At 37.0% G+C, this 12,147-nt stretch overlaps 1 pseudogene; it reads left to right on the top strand.

Annotated features, from left to right (window-relative positions):
* The first annotated feature begins 11,549 nt into the window (after positions 1–11,549).
* On the top strand, positions 11,550–11,726 carry LOC122676293 (annotated as a pseudogene).
* The last annotated feature ends 421 nt before the right edge of the window (positions 11,727–12,147 follow it).

Below are 12,147 nucleotides of genomic sequence, written 5' to 3'. Positions count from 1 at the left end.
TTAGCTATGTACATTCAAATCATCTTCCTACATCAGGGGAATTTTGTAATTTTACCTAATCCTTCACCATGCAGTATATTATTCTAAAACTTTGTGACCAGTGACGACCACAGTTTTATTTGCTCCTGATTATATGAATTAGCAGTTTGGGCTAGTTCTGCTGAGTGGCTTTTCTCCTAGTCCTCCCAGCTCTGTGTCTAGGGCTTCATTCTATATCACACAAATGTCTAAAGTCCCACTTGTTTCCCCTTTATGCTATTAGAGTCCTTCTGTAAGGCTTCTTCTGAGTACATGCAGACTCAATAGATACTCCTCAGGAAAAAGTAGTTGGAGAATTCAGCTTACCCAGGAGAAGCTCTTCTCTCTCTAGTATTTTAATTCATCAATTCCTCTTTGCATCCACAAGTCTCTGGTATTTTTAAAACTTTAGTTTTTGTGATGTATCTGATATTTTTTCTTACTTCAAGGGAGTTATGGTCTGTTACTGTCTTCACCATTCTTTCTGGAGGCAGGAGAGAATGTTTTAATTTCAAATACAGTATTTTTCAGTTATAGAATTTGATTCCTTTTGATGAAGTTGTGTCTATGCTGAAATTTTCCTTCTTTTCCTCTTATTCTAAACATATTATACATATTTATTGTAACATGAAAAAGTAAATGTGTTAGTGGCTCAATCATGTCCAAATCTTTGTGACCCTATGGATTGCAGCCCACCAGGCTCCTCTGTCCATGGGATTCTCCAGGCAAGTATACTGGAGTGGGTTGCCATGCCCTTCTCCAGGGGATTTTCCCAACCCAGGAATCGAACTGTTGTGTCCTGCATTGTAGGCAGATTCTTTACTGTCTGAGCCACTAGGGAAGCCCTTATTGTAACATACTTGAGTAAAACTCCCATACCTGTAAGCCTACTTTTATTATTGTTTTCCTCTTCATTTGAATCATTCATTCCTATTTTCTTAGTATGGCTCATAATTTTTTTACTGAATGCTGGAGATTGTGATGAACAGTCACGGAGATTAAGCTTCTTCTGGGAGGCAGAGTCCAGGCAAATCACCTTGATCGTTATAAAGGTCGGTGTTCGTTTTATTCAGGCAGGTCTATTTCAGGCAGATTTGTTTCCATGAGCATAGCCTTTCTGGGCTCTCAAATAAAAGTCGGGGTGTTGCAGCTTCTCCTTTACTTTAGCAATCTCTGAATTCCAATCCTCTGTTTAGCAAGCAAGGAATATCTGCTCTGCAGTGGCCTCATAGTTACTGTTTTGTTACTCTGTTGCATATCCAAATTAAAAATTCACAAATTTTTCAAGGGGAAAATCAAATAGAGTTTTAGACTGACTTCTCAGTCACTTCTTTCCACCGAAATTTCTCAGTCACTTTCACTTCCACTGAAATTTTGTCAAGCTTCAATTACTTTGAGTCAAACCCTGTCTTCTCTTGCCTCTTCCCATTGAGCCTGTAGCTTTCTACTGAGACTCAGTTCCTTCACTTTGTGAATTGGAAATGCCTCAGGGAAAGGGCCTGGTTGACTTTAGAGCTCTCTTTACTATGTTTCTCTTCTTCTCAGAAACCATAGCTCCTCAAACCCTGTCTGTATCAGTTGTCTTCAAAAAGATGTTTTATATATTTTATTTTAAATTTTATAGTTGTTTCTGACATAAAATTAATCTGAGAACTCCATTATAACTAGAATTTCTGTGAATTAGTATAAACCATTTCACCAAGCTGAGCATACAAAACCAGGTCACAAGTCTTTTAATTCTCAAATATTCCTAACTGTTGTCAAATAGACCAAGTATGACTCTAAACTCGGAATGTGCTAATGATAAGTCTGAGATTTTTGGAGTTACTAAGTCCACAAGATCATTTTTACTCATTGTATTGATAGTTTACAGTGAATGATGTGAGATTCGTGATCTCTGAAGGAAAAGATTTAGCTTTAGGACCAGGGACCAGGCTTGATCACTCAAGAGCTTTTGTGTAGCAGAATTTTACTAAAGTAAGAAAAGGGACAGAGAAAACTTCTGACATAGACATCAGAAGGGGGTCAGAGAGTGCCCCGCCTCGCTAGTCTTAGCAAGGCCTTATATCCTTTTATCAGACCCACTCCCACAACATACATCTTAAGATACCAGGATTAGTCAGAAGGTTCTTGTTAAGGAGAAACATATCCTTGAGCAAGATACATTGTTGTTACATCATCCTTACTAAGACTAAGGAATGTAAAAAAAAAAAAATGTTTTGTCCTTTCCTCCTCCTTGAAAATTCTAGACCCCTCTCTCCTCCTCAAGAGCCCCAGACCTGTCTCTCCTCCATGGGGACCCTGAACTTCTTGTCAACCTGCCTCAGAATTGACTCTCTCAGTATCATAACCAGAATATGTGGTTTATTCACTAGAGAGGGTTTCTGTTGATGCTGTTGCTTCCAACCAGTGTTGCTTTGAAAATCGATGGGTCTCTCTGGTAGGTAGTGTTTTAGTGTATGATACAAATGTCGCTATAGCTGATCCTACCCTGATTTCTATAGTGTGGAAGCCCCTTTCCCTGTGTTAGTATCACAAGCCTGGGATTCAAATCTCAAAGTGATTTTTTATTGTAGGGATCTTTGGGTGGAGGTGGAATTTTCTCTTGGAAAGTGATGGTGTGAGAAGGATTTCTTGCTTCAAGTGAGCCAGAACAAGCCCTTCTCTGCAAACTCTGTGTGTCCTGATCCTCAAGTAAGAATAGAATTATTTCACTCACTGTCCTAAGGTCTGCTCCAAATTGTGTCACTGGTTAAATCACATTTTGGCTAAGGAAAAATTTATGATGATACCAAAGAGCAGTCATTTAGATGTGATTTACTCAACATGGTTCTCTCTTTCTGGTCTTTTGTTCATTGAATGCCTCAATGTTGACGTGAGGGCCGCTTTTAGTGTTAAGGAATATCTACTGATGTGGTTTACATTGGAAAGCTACTAGAGAAGATGTATGCATTTCTTACTGTGTTGTAACAATTATTACAAATTTAGCGATTTAAAACAACACAAATTTGTTATATTACAGTTTCCTACATCAGAAGTCCAAAATCAGTCTCTCTGGGCTAAAATCAAGGTATTCCAGGGCCTTTTTTAGTTTCTGGAAGCCACTACATTCCTTAGCTCGTGACCTCATCTTCTGTCTTCAAAACCAATAGCATAGCATTTTCTATTTGTTCTGTCTCTAATTCTAACATTTTCTAACTCTCATCCCTTGCCTCCTTCTAATGAGGATCCTTGTGATTACACTGGGTTACCTGGATAATCTAGAATAATCTATCTCAAGATCTGCAAAATCTCTTTTGCTGTGTAATACATTCACAGATTCTGAGAATTAAAATATGGACTCTTCTGGGGGCAGAGGGGATGATTATTCATCCTACCACAGAAGGCTTTTTGCCACTTGCATCATTATCCTCAGACAAGCCCACGTAATACAGGGCTCTAATTTTTAAAACTGAATTTAATTCTAGACATATTTCCATAGGTCTTAACAACAGTCCTTGAGTGGATCTTTTTTTTATATAGAATTCCATAACCCAAGGGTTAAACTGCTGAATTCCTATACCTCAAGAATTTTTAGACTCTTTCCTAATGTGCAGACCCTCAGAGGGTTAGGGTGGATTAGGTAGAGATGGCAAGGAGGGTTTCAACTTGCTAATTGTTTTTTAGAGAACAGGTTTAAAATCTGTTTTTGTACTATCTTGTGAAATTATGCACCACGCATCCATTTGGAAATAGTTCAGTTTACCAAAGATTAATCACATGTCTCTCACATGCCAGTGGAAAATGCAGTGGCCTCTAATCAAGCATCACAGCCAGGAAGCTAGAATCAGAGAAAAGACTGAACTCCACTGAAGTTTCTTCTCTGTCTCCTTCCAAAAATTCAGTAATCCTGTTCTCTAATAGAGTTATTTTACATTTTGTCTATTTGTAACTGGCAGAAAGAAACAAAAAGACCTTTGGTGACCCTGTTTTGTTTTGTTTTTTTCCCTGAAAAATATGATTTTTACTTTATGACAGAAGTCTCTAGTTTTATGAACTCTTTACCCTCTAGGTAAAGAAATATTTAACATTATCACCTGCTAGAGAAAGTATAAAAGAAATTTGAGAAATTAGTTTTTTTTTATTTTCAAATTGTGCATCCCTAAACTATTTGTGTAGAAAATTAATATGTGTAGTATTGTGTAATAATAGTATTGTGTACTATTATTATACATAATATTGTGTAGAAAATTAAATCACTAGAGAAGATTTGTTTAAAACCTCTTTTAGTAACTCTACTGTTATCTTCAACATCTTAGTTAGAATTTTAATGTTTCCAAGTTTATGAAATGCACCTAAATGAATGATACTGTAAATGCCAAAGACATTTTAAGTTTCAAAACAGAATGCCTTTCTGAGATTCAAATTTAAGCAACTATCCTCATAAAAATCATTAGAAAGTACAGAAGTCACAGGGGGAAATGACAATAAACTTTTAAGTTTGAAAACTAAACTGGTATTTTGGGAAAAAAAATGTCTACTTCCAATGCCTTGAGTTTGGTTGTTGAAGAATATACAAAGTATATTATGTTTGATCTTCTTCGCTTATTTACAGATCATAAACTCCCCCCAAATGTACGCCTTCCCATACTAGTTTTTCATTTCCTTCAAGCCTTCATGGGCTATAAGTGAAAGTTGCTCTGTCGTGTCTGACTCTTTGTGACCCCGTGGACTATACAGTCCATCAAATTCTCCAGGCCAGAATACTGGAGTGGGTAGCCTATCCCTTCTCCAGGGGATCTTCCCAACCCAGGGGTCGAACCCAGGTCTCCTGCATTGCAGGCAGATTCTTTACCAGCTGAGCCACCAGGGAAGCCCAAGAATACTGGAGTGGGTAACCTATCTCTTCTCCAGAGGATCTTTCTGACCTGGGGATCCAACTGGGGTTTCCTGCATTGCAGATGGATTCTTTACCAGCTGAGCCACCAGGGAATCCCATCTCATGGGCTATACACTTTGCAAATAATGTTTAAAATTGTGAGACTGCAGTACTGTCATTTTGAATGAAAAAAAAAATTTTTTTTGATCCATACACATCTGTCATTATGGCCAGTAGGTACTTTCTCACTGTGGAGCAGAAGGCTAGTTCTGGAACCAAGAGCTTTAAAAATGTTAAAGGGTTTCACTGAAACCTAGTACTGTTGAAAGCATATAAGAACTAAACACTTTCAGTAAGTGGTTATATTTTCAAGAAATTGGGATGATTTAGATTTGGGAGACAAGGAAAGAAATGGTTCCTTATAAATAAAAAGGTCCAGGAGCATATAATCACAGCCCTTGCTAGCTATTTCTGTCACTCAGGCATTTTAGTTCTTTCCATATCAGCAGTTTAAGAAAAGTGGTGCTTACGTCTAAGGTAAATTTAAGTTCCTTCCCTAGAGGAGCAGAAAACCAAGGGAAAGGGAAGGAAAGCCATTTAGACCTGTTTCCTGATTCTCATTTTGATCACCTTGATTTACTTTATTCTGTACATACTGGGGGCTTCCCTTGTGGCTTAGCTGGTAAGGAATCTGCCTGCAATGTACATACTGGATGAGTGCTTACTTTTCTTGTTGTCCATATTGCCTTTACTTAAAATTCAGAGATAAGATAATTGAATTTGGTAGAAATGCAAAGCACAAATCTTGAACATTATTACATTATTGCATTGTTATTTCCACTTATATATGATGATTTAAATATGATTTGTATATGGCTTAACTACTGTAGGAAAAGTCCTTTTCTCACTCTCCCTCAATAGAAGTTTCAACTCTAAACATTCAGTTATTTATGTATTGAGCATGTGTTTATTGAAAGCTTCCTAATTTTGCTAAATATTACACACATAAATATAAATTAATTGTGGTCCCTACTCTGTATCACACAGTCTACTAAAAGAAATGTGATAATTCTATTACAATATAATAAGGGCCATGGTAAAGGTATATTTTAATACTTAACATTTTTTAAATACTTATATAAGCCTAGGAACTGTATCTATACTTTATTTTTCCAATAGCTTTATGAGTTAAGTACAAATATTATCTCCACTAATACAGATGAAGAATTGAGGTTTAACAACGTTAAAAACATAGTGAATTCGTAGAGTGTCAAATAATTTACTGATTGATATCTGTTACAGTTGAGGTATCCTTTTTGTGGGATTATTTCTTGAGATTTTTCTATTTTTGATAGACTGATTGCAGTATCATCTAATACACCTATCCTCTCTTTCAATCTCTATGTTAACTTTCAAATTTATGACCTGCATGTCTGCTTCCCCCAGCGTTCTGCCCATTTGTCACAGCCTCAGGGTGGTGGGGGGTAGGAAGACTCTTGGAAAGAAGGGGCCAAAACCCCTCTGACAATATAGATTCTTGGGAGAAGCGTCCAGAAAAGGTTAAAATCAATACCTGAAGAGAGATTTACAAAATGATAACTGCAGAGAAAAGAAAGAAACAATACAGATGTCACACACATGGAGATGTCATTTTGGAAGTTTTAGCCCCTAGCACTGGAGCTCACCAGTGCTCTTGACATTGATCCACATAATCTTTCTTATTCATGATGGTGCTGGAAAGAGAGGAAGCCTTAAACTTCATTTAGAAACTGGAGTATAAAATAGATAAGAATCATCCAATGGGAGCAAATAGAATGGGCACCTAACCAGGTATTGAGATGGTGATAAAATTTATCTATACCATTAGTGAAACTCTTTTATAAACTTTAGTCACTGCTATCCTTTAAAGTAGCAAATTGGTTATTTTGCCTGAATTATAAGTTCAATTAAGGTTTTCTGACCAGTGGTTATATTAAACTTAGTTCTGAAAGATCATGATATTTGCAATATTTCTGTTTTCTTTTGTTTCTAAATCTAGTTCTTGTAATGGCCCTTTCAATAGAGGAGTAATCCAGTCTTGGAGCCCCTTAATTGTTCAAAACAGAAATACTACTGAATTAGTCAGGAGTCTGTTTGCAAGTAGAAGAATCCCAACTCAAATTAATTTAAATGATAAAGTATACTATATTAGCTTACTTTGAAGATGGTACCTCATTGCTATCACCAGAAAACCATCTCTCCTGTTGTTTTCTGGCTTTTTTTCTTCATTTTGGCTTTATTCTCAAGTGGCCTATCTCTATGTAATGGCAAAGATGGTAATGAGAACTTCATGCATACATGATCTTCAGCACAAACTGGTTTAAATAATAAATGTTGCTGGTTCACATAACAGATAAAAGTCCAGACACAGTACAGTTTGGGTTGTGGTTTGATCAAATTCTCTGGGATTCTCTTAGCCCATCTTTGTGTGTTAGTTATAATTATAGTGGTCCTTGGCCTCACAGATGCCATATCATCAGAGCAAGAGAACAAATCTTTTCCCTCAATTACTGGACAAAAATTCTGAATTTCGTTCTGTGAAGAACAACTAAAATCATTGCCCATTCCGGAACCAAAATCTAGAAGCAAGAGACTGAGAAACACTGATTGACTTATACTAATCAGGACCCACTTCTAGAGTTATATCAATCCAACCCAGACCAGATGCCTGTTATGTAATGGGTGACAGGTAAGATGGATACTGAGAAAGGTAATAAACAAAACCATGGAAGAACCAGTTATATTTCTGTAAAGTCCGGGGGCGGTGGGTGTGGTGGCAGAGTCCTCTTGGAACAGTTTCATTGACTGAAACAAACCTCAGGCTTATCTGGGCCCCTCTAGGTTATAAGTAGAGAATGAGTGGGTCTCCATAAGGCAGAGAAGAGTTTGAGGAACAGGCCAAGCAATAGCTCTATGTACTATAGTATACTTTTTAGATCACATCTCCAATTGTTCTATTTTATGTTCTGCATGGAAATTAGTCTTGTCTACTGCCATGGAGACACAGACTAGAAAAATTTCGTTTTAGAATTCTTGAACACTAAAAGCTGAATTTTTATTTAGAATATGAAAAGATTAAATAATATTTTCTAGTGGGAGGAAAAAATTGAGATTTATAGCAATAGCATTGCTTTTATAGAAAGAAGCAATATCTGTTTTTCTGGAAATGAAAGCTGGAAGAAAATAAATCATGTTCTAGGAGAAATTGGTAGAAAAAGTTTCTCCCAATCCTTTCATAAAATGTTAGAATTACCATGGCTTTCATGACTGATACAGGGACTTGATTCTAATGAGGGGACACACAGAATAGTCTTTGGTGTTAGGAAGAATATTTATGCAATTTTTTCTTTTTCTTAATTAGAAAAATATAGTACAAGTAATTTGATCCTGAATACATAAATATATATATACATATTCCTGGCTTTCTTGCATCTTTATTGGGTACTTTTAACATTAAAGCTGAAATTTATAAAAGTTTCAGATTCAAGTATGGACTTCCAAGGAAGGATCAAAGTTATGAGATGTAATTTAAGAATATTGCTAAGTAAAATACTTCCAAGGTACCCTACCTTTGATTTATCTTTTCTATTAAAGATTAATAGTTTGAAATGTCAAAACATCACAGACTTGAGAAAAACTTAAGCCTTGTAAAGTTACTCTATGTACTTACATATGATGAGCCTTTAGTGTTCTGTCAGAAAGCAGTGTGGAACTGAAAGCAGAGAGATAATACCCCGCCTCCCCTGCTTCTAGCCCCAGGGTTGGGGTGGTTAGTGGTGGGGCATTTCAACAGCTGACAATACACGTAGCTATCTTTTCTGGCCCACCTTCATTTGTCACTCTGCCTCTATAGTTATTTTTTCACCTCCAGGTATGATTTTGATTTGTGCAGAGAACTGAGAAATGAAGTTTTGTCGGCAGACATTTAGTGCTGTGAATAGACAGCAATGGTTTAGAAATGTTGCTGTTTGATTCTTCATTTTTAGTGGAGGTAAATTAAATGCAGGAGAAAATAATAGATAAACTGTTCTGTTCTTTCAGCTATCTGGGAAAGAGCCTTACAGGATACCCCACATCTGAAAGAATTCAGCTGTCATTGAAAATGGCATATAACAAATACACTTGGGATAATTTTTAAATTAGCTTTAGAATATTGGGATTAGATGTCACTCCAATTTAATATGTTCTCCCTGAGGATCTCATTTTGTATGAACACTGTGCTAGCCACTTTGGAAAGATACATGATACTTCTACCTTCAAAGAGCTGATGGTCTCAGTAACTAGAAAGACATGCAACTTGCAATAAAAGACCCAAGAGAGCATATAATAAATGGAGAGTGTTTTAGTTATTTTCATGTCCAGTCAGAGAGACTCGCTGGGGGTTTTCGTTAGAATTCATGTGATAAAAAGAGGACCATCTCATGGAGCTCCAGGGTAAAAATCCATGCCAAGGCAACATAGAAGGGTGAAGTGCTAGAGATTTTTTGTGGATTCAAGGCAACTGGTAGGACCCCTGCACAAATGCTCTTACCGTTAGTGTGATGTGACTACTTGGTGGGTATACTTTTTTTTCCTGTCTCCCTTTCTGCTGTCCTCTCTTCTAGAGTTCAAATTCCCAAGAGAAAATTTGTGTGACTTAGCTAATTTTGCTGAGCTTTTCTTGCCCAGCAATGGCCAATGGATAGATAAACTGTTGTTGGGGTTGGGAAGAACAAGCATAGTCTGTGATGAAGGACACTGTTTCCTTGGGGTACCTCTTCCACCAGGCTGGCAGGGAGTATTGTAACAAACATGAAAACAGCAGTAAGAATATTGGCAGTAAATGCTCAGAGAAATCAAAGAAGGGAGTACATTTCTATGGAATTGTTAGCCTAGTGAAATTTCATGGCAAAGAGGAATTTGAGCTATGTCCTGAATGATGAACAAGAATCAAGTTGTAGAGGCTAGGGAGGAGGGATTCTAATATAAAAGTGTTGTGCCACCGAGTAACTACAAAAATTCTTAGTAACTGGGATGAATTTTTAATATAACTTAAAAAGTTTGACTGTGAGCCCAAAAACACTTACAGCATTTAATTAGTCAGATTAAGGACCAATTTTCTAGCATGGAGGTGAAGCCAGAAGTGTGTTTTTTTTTTTTTTCCTGTACTAATTAAGTGGGTCTTTACACAGAGATGTGATCTCCAAGTAGAGAAAACCGTATGCTGACTATACTGCCATCCTCACATGAACTAAGAGGAGGACAAAGGGGGAAATCTCTAGCGAAGAGAAAGAGGAAGTATAGTTTCTTAAGGCTCCATGTGAATTATTTTAGCCAATAGATTGAGGCAGAAATAGAAGTATGCCAGTGTTCAGCCTAAGTCAAGAGGACTTGCTTTTTTTTTTAATGATCTTTGTGCACTTCTGCCATTGCCATAGAAAAAATAGGCCTAACCAGCTCACCAGATTCAGGAAAGAGAGACGTGCAGAGCATAAGTTGCCCCGGCTGGGTTACTAGCCCTTTCTAGACTGGTCAACCTCTAGTCAAATCACTGATGAATGAACTAAGTAAATGCCACTGAGATTTAGAGGTTCTTTTTCACATAGTGAGAGGTGACACAGGCAGATTTCTTCAAAATATGTTTGTAGATGTAGTAGCTTCAACCAGAATGGGGTTGTGGGCGTGACAGGCACTCAAAGTGCCACAGACCTTCCTCCAGCAAGGAGGTGTTTCCCTTAAAGCCCAAGACAAAGAGACCACAAACAAGTCAAAAGATTGATCAAACAAAAAACTCCAATAAGGAAGAATGCTTCTCCTTGTGTAACTATTACATATACAAAAATCTCAATCCTTGGTGCCCTAGACTGCGTATGGGTGGTGAATTCAGTGTAATGGTTTTAAACCAGGCAAGGCAAGGAGTCACAGCCATCTATTGGAAAGGCAAATCTGCTGGCCGCTGAGACTGCCTCATTCCTTTCCATGGTGTAAACACCGCTCATGGGGGGCTGTAGAAAATGCAGGACGACGTGGAATCAGGAAGTGCACGTGGGGTTTCAGGTATGCCTTGGGCCAAAACCCAGGATCCAAGAGCAAGACTTCCTCTGGGGAGGATCCTGGTTTTATGAGGTAGGAATGTCACCATAGCTGTTATGAGTATCCTGCAGGAGCTTGAGACGAAGAGAAGCTTCTTACATCCATCCCTTCTCAGACTCAGGGCGAGGATGACCACCGTTCGTGGGCTTGGGGCAGTTGTAAGCATGATAGCAAATAATGCACTTTGCCTCCCACGTGCTATTCAATAATTTTACCTTGATTTTATTTAAATAATTCTTTTGGTACCCCGTGGTTAACGTGTTTTCAAGGAAAAGATGGGACTATGTGTAAAGCTTCCTAAAATGTAAAGTGAGATATTCTAGGCACAAGGTAGGGCTCAAACCTAAAGAAATCTGTAACAGTTAAAAGATATAAAGAATAGTGTACATACACCATTTCCTGTGGTTGAAAAGACAAAATTCTTGAATATATGAGAACAATTGTAAACCATAGGAAAACCTTAATTGGCCAAGGAACTTTCTAGAAAAGTTTTATTCTATAAAATATTTTAGGATCGCATTCAGCATAATAAGTGTAAGGCTGGAACAAAAGCATTTAATTTATCGCTTCTTGGCCTTTTGGCTAAGATCAAGTGTAAAAGCATTTAATTTTTACTCTTTCTAAATTGATAAATATGTTAGAAATAGTAAACGATGCTATTGTCTAGGGCAGACTATACTATTAATTCTTCAATAGCCTTTTATGCTATGGCAATCTGAGCAAATAAATGAAGACTCAAATAGGTATGAGTCAGAAGAGTCAAACATTATTATTCTTAATGTATTGTACTTTTATGACCTTACATGTAATTTTATTTGAAAATGTTAAACTTATGATAATGTGGAAAGGACTTCTTCCTTATGATGTTAATTCTGAAAATTTTAGGCTTTAAGAACCGATTTTTGCATTATGAAATGAATAAGATTTCTTGGTTCTTTACATATTGTTAATATATGTAGATTAATATACCACTACATATGTGTCTTTGCCTCAGACATATAAATAGCAACAAATACCACTATAATAGCCACCTTGAAATGAGTTTTTAATTGGTTTGATGACTATAGTAGCAATTCCCAAAATATGCTATCTCTGTTTACTTTTAATTTTATTCAGCATATGGGCATAGGAAATCATTAGCATTTTCCAATTCCAAGGAC

This window comes from Cervus elaphus, chromosome 19 (assembly GCF_910594005.1).
Source record: "Cervus elaphus chromosome 19, mCerEla1.1, whole genome shotgun sequence".
Lineage (NCBI taxonomy): Eukaryota > Metazoa > Chordata > Mammalia > Artiodactyla > Cervidae > Cervus > Cervus elaphus.
The sequence above is the reverse complement of the archived record's forward strand: the minus strand, read 5'-3'. Positions and strand labels throughout refer to the sequence as shown.